General features: G+C 38.2%; 1 pseudogene; it reads left to right on the top strand.

The window, feature by feature from the left end:
* Positions 1-12,335: 12,335 nt before the first annotated feature.
* On the top strand, positions 12,336-13,696 carry LOC112821262 (CBY1-interacting BAR domain-containing protein 1-like; annotated as a pseudogene).
* The last annotated feature ends 339 nt before the right edge of the window (positions 13,697-14,035 follow it).

Below are 14,035 nucleotides of genomic sequence, written 5' to 3'. Positions count from 1 at the left end.
CCACCCTAAAACTCCCCTCCATTGTCCTTCAAAAAGAGAATCACTGCTATCTAGAGTGAGTATGCATCCATAGCTTCATAATGCAAACTTCTTTGGCTTTCTGTGGGGAAAGAGGAAGTAGAGGAAACAAGGCAAGGGCTGACTCCTTAGGTGGAAGCCAGAGCATGTTAAATCAGATATGACCTACCTTTGCAATATGTCATTCCTGAATTTGTTTGCACATATTAGGAGAGAGCAGATTTTCCTGTCATTTCATCATGAACATGATCACAGAAACCTTAAAATGAAACAAATATTCAAAGGGCTTTCTGACTCTCTAAAAGCCATTTGTTAGGGCTCAATCTTTTCTCTGGGCTACCCTATACATACTTCTACTGTTAATTTTATCAGTCTAATGCAGTTACCTCTCTGTGCAAGTATTTCAAGAAGGACAGAGACCACATGTAAATCACCTCTGTATTGCCAGTGCCTAGCACAGTATATGGCACTGGGTAGGTGCCCAATAAATACTTCTGTAGGCACCCAATGAAAATGCAAATGAATAAACATGGCAAGTGGGTAATGTCCTAGTTTAATAGGTCACCAAAGGCTATTTACAGATTCAAAGACATGTGCTATTGAATTGCTTTCTGCCAAAGAGCTAATCTGTGTGCTTCACAATGATTCCTACATAGTGTATGTGTAATAGTAAGAGCCATGATTTGAGCTTCTCAGCATGCCAGATCGTGGGCTATTAGCTCATTTAATTCACACAACAACCCTGAAGACACTATCATTATCTTCATTTTATAGAGGAGATAACAGACACTAAGGGAACAAATACAGCTTGCTCAAGGTGATTTCATGAGCCTGATTTTGAAAATCCAGAGCTAACTCCCAATTTTGTGCTCTAAACCACAATGAAATATACCTCTCTAGAGGCAACTTAACAGACTAGGTCAGTATCCCAGAATGTTACCTCACAGAGGATTTTATGTTGATGTATCAGAATAGCCAGTCAAAAGGTCACCAAACCAGCATATAATCCAAAGTCTCCCACTGACTTGCTAGGTGACCAGGATAAAATGCTTACTTTTTGGATTTTAGGCCCCTTGTTTGCAAATAATGGGTATTAAATTCTGAAATCTCTTTCTAGAATATAGTATGACTCTAATAGGCCATGTGTTTTAACACATTTTTTCCCTCTATCAGCTTTTTCTCATTGGCTACATCTCCTGTCACCATTCCCTGCAAATGCAGATATACTTTTCAGTTTCAAAAAAGAAGACAACAGTAAAAACTTTAGGCTAAGTGGAGTATGAAAATGAACAGGAAAGGATTGTTAACTGAGTTTGACGTTGGAGGTGACATTGCTAATTTCTACCACATCTTCTGTCTTTATGAAATGTACAGAATGACAGAATATCTGTCAAGGAGTGGCAGAATTCCCTGTCTTATCACAGATCTGTGCAAATTTAAAAAGCTATGCAGAAGGTCAGTGAAAAAGAGGAAAAAGGAAGGGTAATGTATGCCAAGTAATAATTGGAGCCAAAAAAGAAGGTTTAGCGGGTTTCTATGATGCAAAAGGAAGAAATCAGAACTATAAATAAATATTCATTTAGAAAACAAGATGTAACCACTCCCTTTGGTTTACAAGAATTTCAAAAATAATAATAAATGAGTGAATAGCACTGGCATTTACTTATGCAATTCAACTGACTGGCTACCATGATCAGTCTTTTCCTATGTGCAAAGTACTGTGCTGGGCAATGTTAGAAGATATTAGGTAAAGTATTAGCTACAACCTCTCCTCCAGGAGCTATTTCACAGCACAACAAGATCAAAACATGAAATAAACAAAAAAATTCATAACATATATGATGGAATATTCCTAGACCCAGCACCAGACTTGACAAAAAGTAAATATGCAAAGAAAGCTTGAATGGAATTGAAGTGAAATGGAAGTCTGTGTGATACCAATCCCAAGTGGTAAAGATCAGAGATGAGCTGGTCTCACAGGTTTCACAGAGAAGATGAAGTCACCCTGTGCTTTCAAGGATGGACAAGATTACAGATCAATTGATCTTTAATATATTTAGATAAGTATCTCCCGGGATTTGTGGCATCTTTAAAACTGTGGTCAATAAAACTTAGAAATTTGCACTTCTCACTTGACATTCAAATTGTATCTAACTTGCGACAGTTCAAGTACAAAGTACTGTGTGCATGACTGGTCTATGAGAGCTTGGTAGCAAGATGCAGAGGCAGATTTCCAAGTCACTTTTGGTTAGAAAGCTTTTAATACAGATTCTTTGTGGATGCTCAGTAAATAGTTGCTCCTGGAGGAATGAATGATTCCTTTCAAAATACAGTACTTCAGAGAGTTGTATACCAGCTGAAATACAAGAGTGGAGCCAGTATATCTCCTTGGGTTGGCCTGTCCCACCTGTAACCTTCTCACTGCTGACTGCTGAATCCTCCAGACCTAACTGCAGCACAAGTCCAGCCAGAACTGCATGTACAGCAGTGAATGCCACAATGGAGCCCCTTTTAAGAATTATACAGATCAACCCTTCAATGGCAAGTCTGATTTCTCATAATTTTCAGCTAGGAGAAATTGTTAAGCCCCTCAAATTAACTAGGAAGAGAGCTTCAAATTATTCCCTTTATTCTATCTGTATCAGTCACTGTATTTCTGAAATGGGAATAACAGAGCTGTTGGAGGGAACAATTATTAAAAGTGATTATGAAGAACTTTGCAATATAAAGTGCTTGTTAAAATTGAGAAGTACTCAATGTACCCTTCTCAATTCCCCCCAGACTATGAAAACCCCATTCATAGAAATATCATAAGCTTGCCTAGACAGCAAGTATTTTGAAGCTTATGCTTCATCATTTAAATCTGTCATCTTCCAAAGTAGCTCATTATTTTAGAAATATGAGCATTTTAAAGATGCTGCTGCAGTTCTCAATCGTAAGTTTTCATTGCTTTTATTCAAAATAAGCCACCTTGAAATTGGTCTCCAAATCTATGTCTTTGCACATAGGTCTTAAATAGTAGTTATGTGTGTGCACATGTGTGTTTATTTTAAATGTGATGTCTAAGTTATATCTCTTTTAATTATCCCTGTTAGAATGGTCTTTCCCCTTTAGAATTCCCATTCGGTTGAACAATAAGTGGGAGAATTCATTTTCTCATGTACACCTCATTGAAATGAGCTTTAGTGAGAAGTTAACTTAGCTAATTTGTTTGCTTTGCATAATTATTATAATCACCCTCTAAGTACTACCAGTGAGTAAGCACTAATATCCTAAAAGAACATCACGGCACTTTTTATAAATCCTCCCTTTTAATCCAAGGAATGTATTTTTGTTTCCTTCTCTATTACAGAGAGACAAAGGGATTGAGAGAAAGTGAAGTCCAGTTCAAACCCAGAGTATAAGTAAAGTCAGACTTCCCTGGGAGAGGGTAATAGCGAGTAGAAGGGTAGAGATGACAACATAAAGAAAACAGACTGTGGTAGAGGAGGCAGTTCAATGTAATGCATAATTGTTTGGGCTCTGGAATCAGACTGCCTGGGTGTTTGGCACTAAAACTTACTGCATAGGCTTGGGAACATTATTTAATTTCCCTGGTTCCCAGTTCCTTCCTCGTTAATGGAGGTAATATTAGTTCATACTTCAAATTTATGCTGTTAGGATCAAATGTGATAATAGGTATAGAGTACTTATAAAAGTGCTTGACTTATAAGAAGTGCTCTAGAATGGCTAACAAGTATGAATGGCATATATTTGGAAGGACTCCCAAGAGCAGGCACCTGGACCCCTTCTCAGGAGGGAGCTACAGGAAGAGCATCAAGCCATGCCTACCCACCTGTGCCAAACTCATCTCCCACCTCTGCCCTCACGGAAGGCAGTAGGAGATGGAGAAGCATTGCCTGGGAATCAGAGAACTTGGCTTGCTTTCTAGCTCTGCTACACACTATGTTCTTATCATGTTCCAGACACCATGGTAGTTGCCTTACACTGAGACTTAATTTTTTGTAAATATAAAAAGAGAAAATAGTAACTCTTACCACAGGTTTGTTGTAGGACTTAATGGTGAGAATGCATGTGAAAGCATTTTGCATATTGACAAAAACCAACAGCTACAGATTGGATGGCATTAATGCTAAATACATCGGGCTGTGTTTATTTTACTACATAGTCTAGTTTCAGGTAATCCACATCTACATTTGACAACCAAGTAAAAGTTTTTATGGCCATTTTCCTAAGAGTATTCACTATAAGCTATTTCCCCCAAGGGCAGAGTGTGACACTGGGTGTGTGGAACCTTGCCCCCAAAGCCCCTGCCTGCTGCTTTCCCTGCAGAGGTCTGATGTGAGGAAGAGAAACATCAAGAGAATCTGTCCTTGCTTGTACCAGATAGATGGAAGGCATCAGAATGACTCCCATACTGCTATGGGGGGGTGAACATGTAATTTAAAAAAAGCAAATGTGTGGGGATTTCAGAATATTCATACATGGTGGTGCTCTTGTTTGCTATTCACTGATCACCTTATTCATTGTCCTCTCTGGAGTGGCTGTGCCTGGCTGTCCCAAAGATGTATGTTCCAATATTATGGATAAGGAAAGGGCTAAGGCACCATTATATTCAATCAGTATTTATAACATAACTTTGATGCGCAAGGCACTATGCAAAGATATCAGGGATACCTGTGAGCAAAACCAAAACATGCCTTGCCTTTTATTCATTTATTCATTTACCAAAGATGTCTTGGCTGTCAGCTATGTGCTGGACAATGTTCTAGGAACTAGAGCAATAACAGTGAAGAGATGCAGCCCCTCCTCCCTTGCTTCTTAGAGATTACATTTCAGTGGGAGAAAGTGATTGTAGACTGATTGTGTAATTCAAAGTTTCATTACAATTATGATACATACCATGAAAGAACAGTACAGAGTACCACGAGAGCATTTTACAGGAGACCTGAGCTGGACTGAAAAATCAGGGACAGCTGCTTGGAGAAGATGAAATTTTATCTGGGATCCGAAGTTGAGCAAAGAAGGGTAGGGGAGGAAAACTCCAGGAAACTAAAAATATGTGTAAAGTCCCTGATGCAGAAACATCATGGAGCTTCAAAGAAATATAAGAAGGCCAGTGTGGCTGGAGTGTGGAGAATGAGTTGTGGAATGACGTGTGAAGATCATGATATGATCTGAAATGATAGAGTGGTGCTTAATCCTTGGGCCACATAAGACACATTAGGAATTTTGAAATTTATGCAATGGAAATGGGAAATATCTAAGGGTTTTGTAAGGAAAATTACATAATAAAATCTGCATTTTAAAAGAGCAATACATATCTACTATGGGAAATTGATGGGTAGGGGCAATACTAGATGTGGGAGAGTTATTACAAGAGACCCAGCCAGAAACATTGTTGAATAAGACCTAATAGTGGCTGTGAATATGAGGGCATAGGGAGAGGTGAGGGCATTTGAGAGTTGTTTAAGTGCTAGAATTTTCTGAGTTATTTTATGCATGATTGGTATTAAAAAGACAATGATGACAAGGATGACAACACACCTGGTTTGCATACCTGGGTGCATGGTGATATACCATTCACTGAAATAAGGAACTGTGAAGGAGATCCAGCAAGAAGAAATGAGGAGTTTACTGCCTTTCACAGAATTTTAGTTATTTGTGGACTTCCTCTGGGAGAAGTCCAACAGGTGGGCTGGAGCTTAGAGGTAAAGACAAAGCAGCAGTTGGAGATGCAGGGGTATTATCTGTCGAATTGTGCACCCCCAAAAAACATGTTGAAGTCCTGACCCCCAGTACCTCAGAATGTGACCATATTTGGAAATAGGGTCATGGCAGATGTAATTAGTTCAGATGAGGTTATGCTACAGTAGGGTGGCCTCCTAGTCCAATATAATATGGCTGTGTCCTTATAAGAGAAGATGGCGACACAGACACATGAGGGGAGAGCACCATGTGGTGATTAAAGTACAGCAGCTGCAAGCCAAAGGAAACTTGAAGGCTCCAAGGCTGAAAGAGGAAAAGAAGGTTCCTCTGCTAGAGGCTAGAAGAGAGTAGAGAGCATGAGAGATATCTTAATTTTAGACTTCTAGAACTTTCAGACTTCCAGAACTTTGAGAGAATACATTCCTATAGTTTTAAGCTACCTTCTTTGTGGCACTTTATGAAAGCAACCCTAAGAAACAAAGACAAGGAGTTATTGGCAACTGATGGTCACTGAAGCCAAAGTTGTGGCAAGATCACCCACAAAGACAACATGGAGGGAGGGTCCATGTCTAGGAAACCACTCTTCAGGTAGAAGAGAGTGAGATGACCAAGGGGACAAAGAAGAATCCAGAGACTCCCAAAAGATGTTTGTGGTGTTTGGCATAGGAAGTGACAAAGAGTTAAACTTAGAGGATCACCCAACTGGACCCAAACCTCTGATCACCACAGGCAACAGGCAGATGAAGATGAAAGGCCAAGCCCACCTACCCATAAACCTGCCTGAGGTCCACCTCCTGAACCTTAAGCCAGAGAGGACAAGCCTTCTTACTTTCGATCTTAAAAAGATCTTGCTTTTAGCAGAGAATTAAAATACGTGTCAAAGTTTAATATCCAAAGTTAATTTGAGGATTAAAATTCTCATCTCATTAGTAACACAAAAATATGAATTATTTTCAGTCATAATATTGAGATTTCCAGCAGGTAAGTAGAGGTTATCAACCCTGTCTCAAAGTAGAGTTTCCTGCAATGTTTCTTTAAGATATCAATTCCTGGAGCCTAATTCCAAAGAATTCTGATTCATTTTGTGTCAAGTAGGACCAAAGTATCAGTATTCTTAAAGCCTCCCGAGAGTATTGTCCTTCTAGCTAAGGCTGAGATCCACTGGAGAAGAGCCAGGGGGACTCCTCTGTTCTCTATCACTGAGTTATCTATCTAATGGGTACACTAACAATGTGCTCTTACCCCTTCCCCTTTTTCTTACAGTGAAGCTAAGCTGTATGTATATATGCCTGCACATTTGTATGCCTGCTTGTTTAGGTGGTTATATCTGTGTATAGGTGTGTGTATTGTACAGATTCACTGATTTGTTGATTCATCCAGCAAACATTTATTGAGTATCTATTAGGTTCCCAGTATTAGGAAAAGTGTTAAAAATAAGATTTAGGCCTTCATCTCATGAAACTGAGTCTGGGGTAGAAATGGGATGAAAACTGGCTGTAAGTGATGATTTATTGCTTTAATGATATTAGGATGAGACTAATTCTGATAGGCTGGAAGCTATGTGTAAAAGCCAATCAGCAGCATGTTGTGGGCAGAGTGCCAGGCAGGGTCCCAGAGGAGGCTGTGCTGCCTGCACCTCTCCCTCTCTCTTCTCTTAACAGCTTACCTCTAGCAAATCCAATTCCACCCAGCACTCCATGTGCTCCAACTATGTTGCACACGTTGGCAATGCAGAACACATAATCAAACACAGGCTTGCAAAACAAACAGATGCAGGTTTAAGCTTCAGCTCTGCCACTTCCAGGTCGGGGCTGCAGCAAACCTTCGCCCCTCTGAAACTTCTTTGCCTCTTTGCATAAGTGGAATGACCATGTTGATGGGGAAAGTAACTGAGTTAGTTCTTATTCTTTGGGTTACAATGATTACTATTTCAAACTAAACTAAAACCCATAAAGGACACTACCTGTGTCTAATATTCTTCTGTATATCCATAAAACACAGAAGTAAACTCGATAGTTTAATAAATGCTTGTTGATGTATTACCATGTTTACAAAAATCTGTAACAAGTTATTGGAATGTTCATTAATATGATAATATGTGCTTATTATGTATAAATCCTTGTAGGGAAGGGATCCCAGGGAAAGACTAATGGAGAATTCCCAATCTTTCAGCCTTTCAACCAGAGAAATTCCTCCTTTACCCATCACATTATGTAAGAGGTAATGATTATATTTTGTTTCAAAAATGATGTTCCTAAGATACAAGTTGGGGATGAGAGGAAAGGTGGCATCTGGATTACCCAATTATTGCAATTTTTTTCATGTAGTTTTGGGTCATGTCACAATCACATGGAACTTAGCTCCCAGCTGTTGGGCAGGTCAGCTGGGGTATCTCAACTTAGTCCCATGCTTAATGGGTTGCCATGAAATCCTGAACACTTTTTTTTATTTTATTTTATTATGTTATATTAGTCACCATACATTACATCATTAGTTTTTGATATGAACATTTTTTAACCATGATATGCCCCCTAGACAACTGCCCTTGGATACATACTTCCCTTACTTCCTGCATGTGAAGGGGCTGTTCCCTTACTTCCTGCACGTGAAGGGTCTGTTCCACTGAGCTCTGGAAACTAGTGACTATAAAGCAAAGGTGCTGAGAGGCCAGTGCCCCCACAGTAGGGCCTGTGGAGGATGGGCCCAGGAAAGAGAGGAAAAGAGACAGGTGTCTCATTCAGCCAGTGATCACACTGCTCACCCCTATACAATCTAGATGATGAAGGGGCTGCAAAAGGATTTTGATCCTTCTCCATGAAGAATTTCACTGTCTCTATATGGTTTGCTTCTCCCTGGAGGGCCATGGTTATTTTTATAAATTTCAACTCCCTACTCACCTTTCCTCAGTGCCTACCCCCAGGAGCTGGTAAGAAGGAGATCACTTTAGTATGTCTTTTAGTTTTAATTTGTTCATAAGAATCATGCAGGACACACTGGCATTGATGAGATGTTCTCCCAGAGCTACTATTGATCAGCTTATTTGGCACAAAATGTGTGCGTTATTAAAAGGGCTACATGAGAAATAATTGCATCCAGGGGGGATTGCACGTACTTTCAATTTAGCCATGACCTGATGCAGAAATTGGCCTATTTTATCATTATAATAGCCAACAAGCTTGGCTTCTTAACTGATTTCAAATCTGGACATATGGTTATACATTTTTAAAAGTTTTACTCTCACAAGTTGAAAAAAAATCTCAGGATATGCTAAAAAAAAAAAAGTATGTAACCCTTGAAATTATTCATGGGAGCAACCCATTGTTTCTGTGATGCTGGCAGGGAGGATGAAGTGGTAATGTATAGGAAAGGCTATTCTCTGCAGAAACTCCATGATGGATCCCCTTCCCTTATCAGCATAATGCTCAAGCTTGGGCACTAAAATGTTTTAATTCCTATTCATGGAATAAAAAGTGCTGGATTAGCTTTTACTCTTATGTATAATTGCATTTGCTCCCATCTGAACTGAAGTCAGAGCAAGAACATTATGAAATGGAGGACAGATTTGACCCAAAGACTATAGTTATGAGCCATTTACAATATGGTGAACACATCTTTTAAAATGGTTATTTCTGTGAAAACCCACTGGCCTCTAGATAAAGAACTTCAAATTTAGTTTTAAAATCTCACTCATAACCTGGAGTAAGACATTAACAGCAGAAATAGACACTTCTTAAGACAATGAATATGTATCTCAAATTAAAAGCTAGATATATGCTTAACAGAAACCCTAAAAGTCGCCATTAATGTCAGAGAGAATACCAGAATGTCCACTATTTCCACACTTATCTTTAAACAAGGACATGCCAATGCAATTAGGAAAAAGAAAAAAAACAGCAATAAAGGTGTACAATTGAAATCAAGAAATGTTTCCATTATTTTGGGGATGACATATGGTTGTTATTTTACAAAACTCAAGACAGTCCAGATAAAACTCATTAAAAATTTTTTTAACAAATTTATGTAATTAACATTAAAATTAAGTTTTCTTATATATAAACTATAACCATGAGAAGATTCAATGGAAGAAAAGATTCAATTCAGAACGCCACTCCCAAAAATAAAATAGCTTAAAATTAATTTGAGAAATGCATAGGATCCATATGAAGCAAAATGTAAAACTACTGAGAAACATGAACTAAGATTTAATTGCATGACATGTTCTAACATAAGAAAACTCAATATTGAAAAAAAAATGTAAAGTTTCCCCAAAACTAATATACAACTTTCACAGACAAAATTAAAATACTAATGAGATTTTTTATTAGTAACATGAAATGATGCCAAAAGATCTTCAAGAAGAATGAATATAAAATATTATCCCAGAAAATTCTGAGAAAGTATAGTAATGAAAGGACTCAAGCCTAAACACATATTAAAAATACTATGATATTGTTATGATTAAAACAGTTTGGCATTGTTTTCCATATTGGAGTTAATACATGAAAAATTATATTATGGCAATTGACTAATGTTTTGGAGGGAAAAAGAAGCTCTTACCCCATACAATTCCTTATATCAATAAAATAAACAAATACATTCCTAGAAGAAAGCACATACATAATTATTGTAGCCCTAGAGTCATAAAAATATTTCTAGGCAGGATAAAAACACTTAGAAGCCATGGAAGAAAATATTGACAAATATTGGTACTTAAAAATGTATAACTTCTCTCTAGCAAAAAAAAAAAGCCAAAAATGAACTGAACAAATTCACATACACCACAGGGAAGAGAAATTCTTTAACCTATACAGAGTTTCATAACAGTTGATGAAGAAAGTAAGCAAAAAAAAAAAAAAAGTAAAGTATATACATATTCATAGAAAGAGAAATAGAAATGGCCAAAAAAGATGAGAAAGAAAATATTCAAATCCACTCATGATTAAAGCAATGCATATCAAAACAAGATACCATTTGCAGGATACAAAATCAATATATAGAAACCCAGTGCATTTCTATATACCAATAATAAAGTAGCAGAAAGAGAAATTTTTAAAAATCACATTTACAACTGGACCAAAAGAATCAAATATTTAGGAATAAATTTAACCAAGAAGGTGAAAGACCTCTATTCTGAAAACTTAAAACATTGATTGATGAAAGAAAGTGAAGATGACACAAACAAATGGAAAGATATTCCATGCTCATGGCTTGGGAGAACAAATACTGTTAAAATGTCCATATCACTCCAAGCAATCTACAGGTTTAATGCATTCCCTATCAAAACACCAACAGCATTTTTCACAGAATTACAACAAACAATCCTAAAATTTGTATGGAACCATAAAAGATCCCAAATAGGAAAAACAATCTTCAAAAAGAAAAACAGACCTGGAGGTATCACAAGACAAAATTTCAAGATATACTACAAAGCTGTAGTAATCAAAGCAGGAAGGTACTGGCACAAAAACAGATACATAGATCATTGGAACAAAATAGATAGCCCAGAAATAAATCCACAATTATATGATCAACCAATCTTTGACAGAGCATGGAAGAATATCCAATGGGAAAAATAATGTCTGTTCAACAAATAGCATTGGGAAAACTGGACAGCTACATGCAGAAGGAAGGAAGGAAGGAAGGAAGGAAGGAAGGAAGGAAGGAAGGAAGGAAGGAAGGAAGGAAGGAAGGAAGGAAGGAAGGAAAGAAAAAGAAAGAAAGAAACTGGACCACTTTCTTACACCACACAAAAATAAGCTCAAAATGCATTTAAGACCTAAATGTGAAAACTGAAACCATAAAAATCCTAGGAGAGAACACAGGCATTAATTTCTCTGACATTGACTACAACAACATTTTTCTAGGTATGTCTCCTAAGGCAAGAGAAACAAAAACAAAAATAAACTACTGAGACTACACCAAAATAAAAAGCTTCTGCACAAATAAGGAAACGATTAATGAAACTAAAAGACAACCTACTGAATGGGAGAAGATATTTGCAAATGACATATCTGATCAAGGGTTAGTAGGCCAAATATATAAAGAACTTCTACAACTCAAAACCAAAAAGCAAATAATCCAATTTAAAAATGGGCAGAAGACATGAACAGACATTTCTCTAAAGAAGACATACAGATGGCCAACAGACACATGAAAAGATGTTCAACATCATTCATCATCAGAAAAATGCAAATCTAAACAACAATGAGGTATCGCCTCATACCTGTCAGAATGGCTAAAATCAAAAACACAGGAAACAAGTGTTGGTGAGGATGTGCAGAAAAAGGAACCCTTGTGCACTATTGGTGGGAATACAAACTGGTGTAGCCACTGTAAAAAACATTATGGAGGTTCCTCAAATAATTAAAAATAGAATTACCATAGGATCCAGTAATTCCACTACTGGGTATTTGCCCAAAGAATATGAAAACACTAATTCATAAAGAAATACACACCCTATGTTTACTGCAGCACTATTTACAATAGCCAAATTCTGGAAGCAACTTAAGTATCCATTGACAGATGAATGGATAACAAAGAAATGATATGCATATACAATGGAATATTACTTGGTCATTAAAAAGAATGAAATCGGGCTCTCCACGCAAATGAAAGTCCCGCCAGCGGGCACCGGCCTCCACAGCTCACTGGCCACACTTGACCGGCCCCTCCATCGCGTCCGCCTGGCGCTCCTGCCGACTCGGGCCCTGAGCGCGGGGACGCGCCGCGTTGCCGTAGAAAAGCCGGAGCCAGTGCGGCGGCGCGCGGGGCGGGCTCTCAGGTTCCAGGAGGCGGTGGCTCGCGCCCTAGCGCATTCTCGGGCGCCTCTGAGCCCAGGTCGTTGGGCCCAGATCAGGGTCTCTGGCCGTGCGCAAGGGACGCTCAAACCAGACAACTGCAAGATGCTGTCACAAATGTGGAGAAGCATTTCGGAGAGCTGCGCCAAATCTTTATTGCGTATGTGCGGAAAATTGCCAGACTGCGAGACAAAGCTGACCTACTGGTGAATGAAATCAATGTGTATGCCTCTACAGAGACCCCAAATTTAAAGCAGGGCCTGAAAAACTTTGCTGATGAGTTTGCCAAACTTCAGGATTATCGACAAGCAGAGTTATATTTTATAATAATTTTCAATAGGTTGAAAGACTTGAAGCCAAAGTAGTTGAACCTTTGAAAGCTTATGGAACCACTGTAAAAATGAAATGAGGGGCGCCTGGGTGGCTCAGTCGGTTAAGCAGCTGGCTTCGGCTCGGGTCACGATCCCGGGGTCCTGGGATCGAGCCCCACGTCCGGCTCCCTGCTCGGCGGAGAGCCTGCTTCTCCCTCTCCCTCTGCCTGCCACTCTGCCTGCTTGTGCTATCTGTCAAATAAATAAATAAAATCTTAAAAAAAAAATGAAACGAGATGACCTCAAAGCAACATTAACAGCAAGGAGTCAAGAAGCTAAACAGTTAACTCAGAAAGAACACGTCAGGGAAAGCCATCTGATCGACATGTTATTGATTTTGAAGAATTTTCAGAAAAAAAGAAGAAATAGAAACCCAGGCAGAAACTGAATTGCAGAGAGCTACAATGGATGCTACCCGAACAACTCGTCATCTGCAGGAAACTATTGACAATTTTGAAAAGCAGAAAATAAAGGATATAAAGACTATATTTTCAGAATTTATCACTATTGAAATGTTATTTCACGGCAAAGCTTTAGAGGTCTACACTGCTGCCTACCAAAACCTACAAAAGATTGATGAAGAAGATTTGGAGGTGTTCCGAAATTCTCTGTATCCACCAGATTATGCATCCCGTTTAGATATCGTAAGAGCAAATTCAAAGTCGCCTCTTCAAAGATCACTCTCAGCTAAGTGTATATCTGGAACAGGACAGGTATCCACCTGTCGACTAAGAAAGGATCAACAGGCAGAAGATGATGATGAAGAGGATGAAAACTTAGCAGACAGAAGAAGAAAATTAATTTTCTTAAGTAAACTTCACCTTTCTGTTTTCATCTTAAATGACTTGGAATTCTGAATTACTACACTGTAAAACTTCATACTGGCTTCATACACGTTAAACCTCAAAATGAAATCCTACTGGAAATGAAAATTAAAGGAAATTTGTGCTGACCAAAAATGAAGGTTTTAAAAAATATTACACACCAGTCATTTCAACATCCTATCCAACAGTATGTGATTTTTGTATAGGTTCCATTTAAAAAATATTTATGTGTTTCAAAAGGATTTCATATTGATGCACTATACGTAGTTGTGGTTGCAGTATAAGTAGATGACCAAAAAAAAAAAAAAAAAAAAAA

Source organism: Callorhinus ursinus, unplaced genomic scaffold (genome assembly GCF_003265705.2).
Source record: "Callorhinus ursinus isolate GAN/ISIS: 27379988/994484 unplaced genomic scaffold, GSC_fseal_2.0 scaffold10, whole genome shotgun sequence".
Taxonomy (NCBI): Eukaryota; Metazoa; Chordata; class Mammalia; order Carnivora; family Otariidae; genus Callorhinus; species Callorhinus ursinus.
Note: the sequence above shows the minus strand (reverse complement) of the source record. Positions and strands in the feature narration are given on the sequence as shown.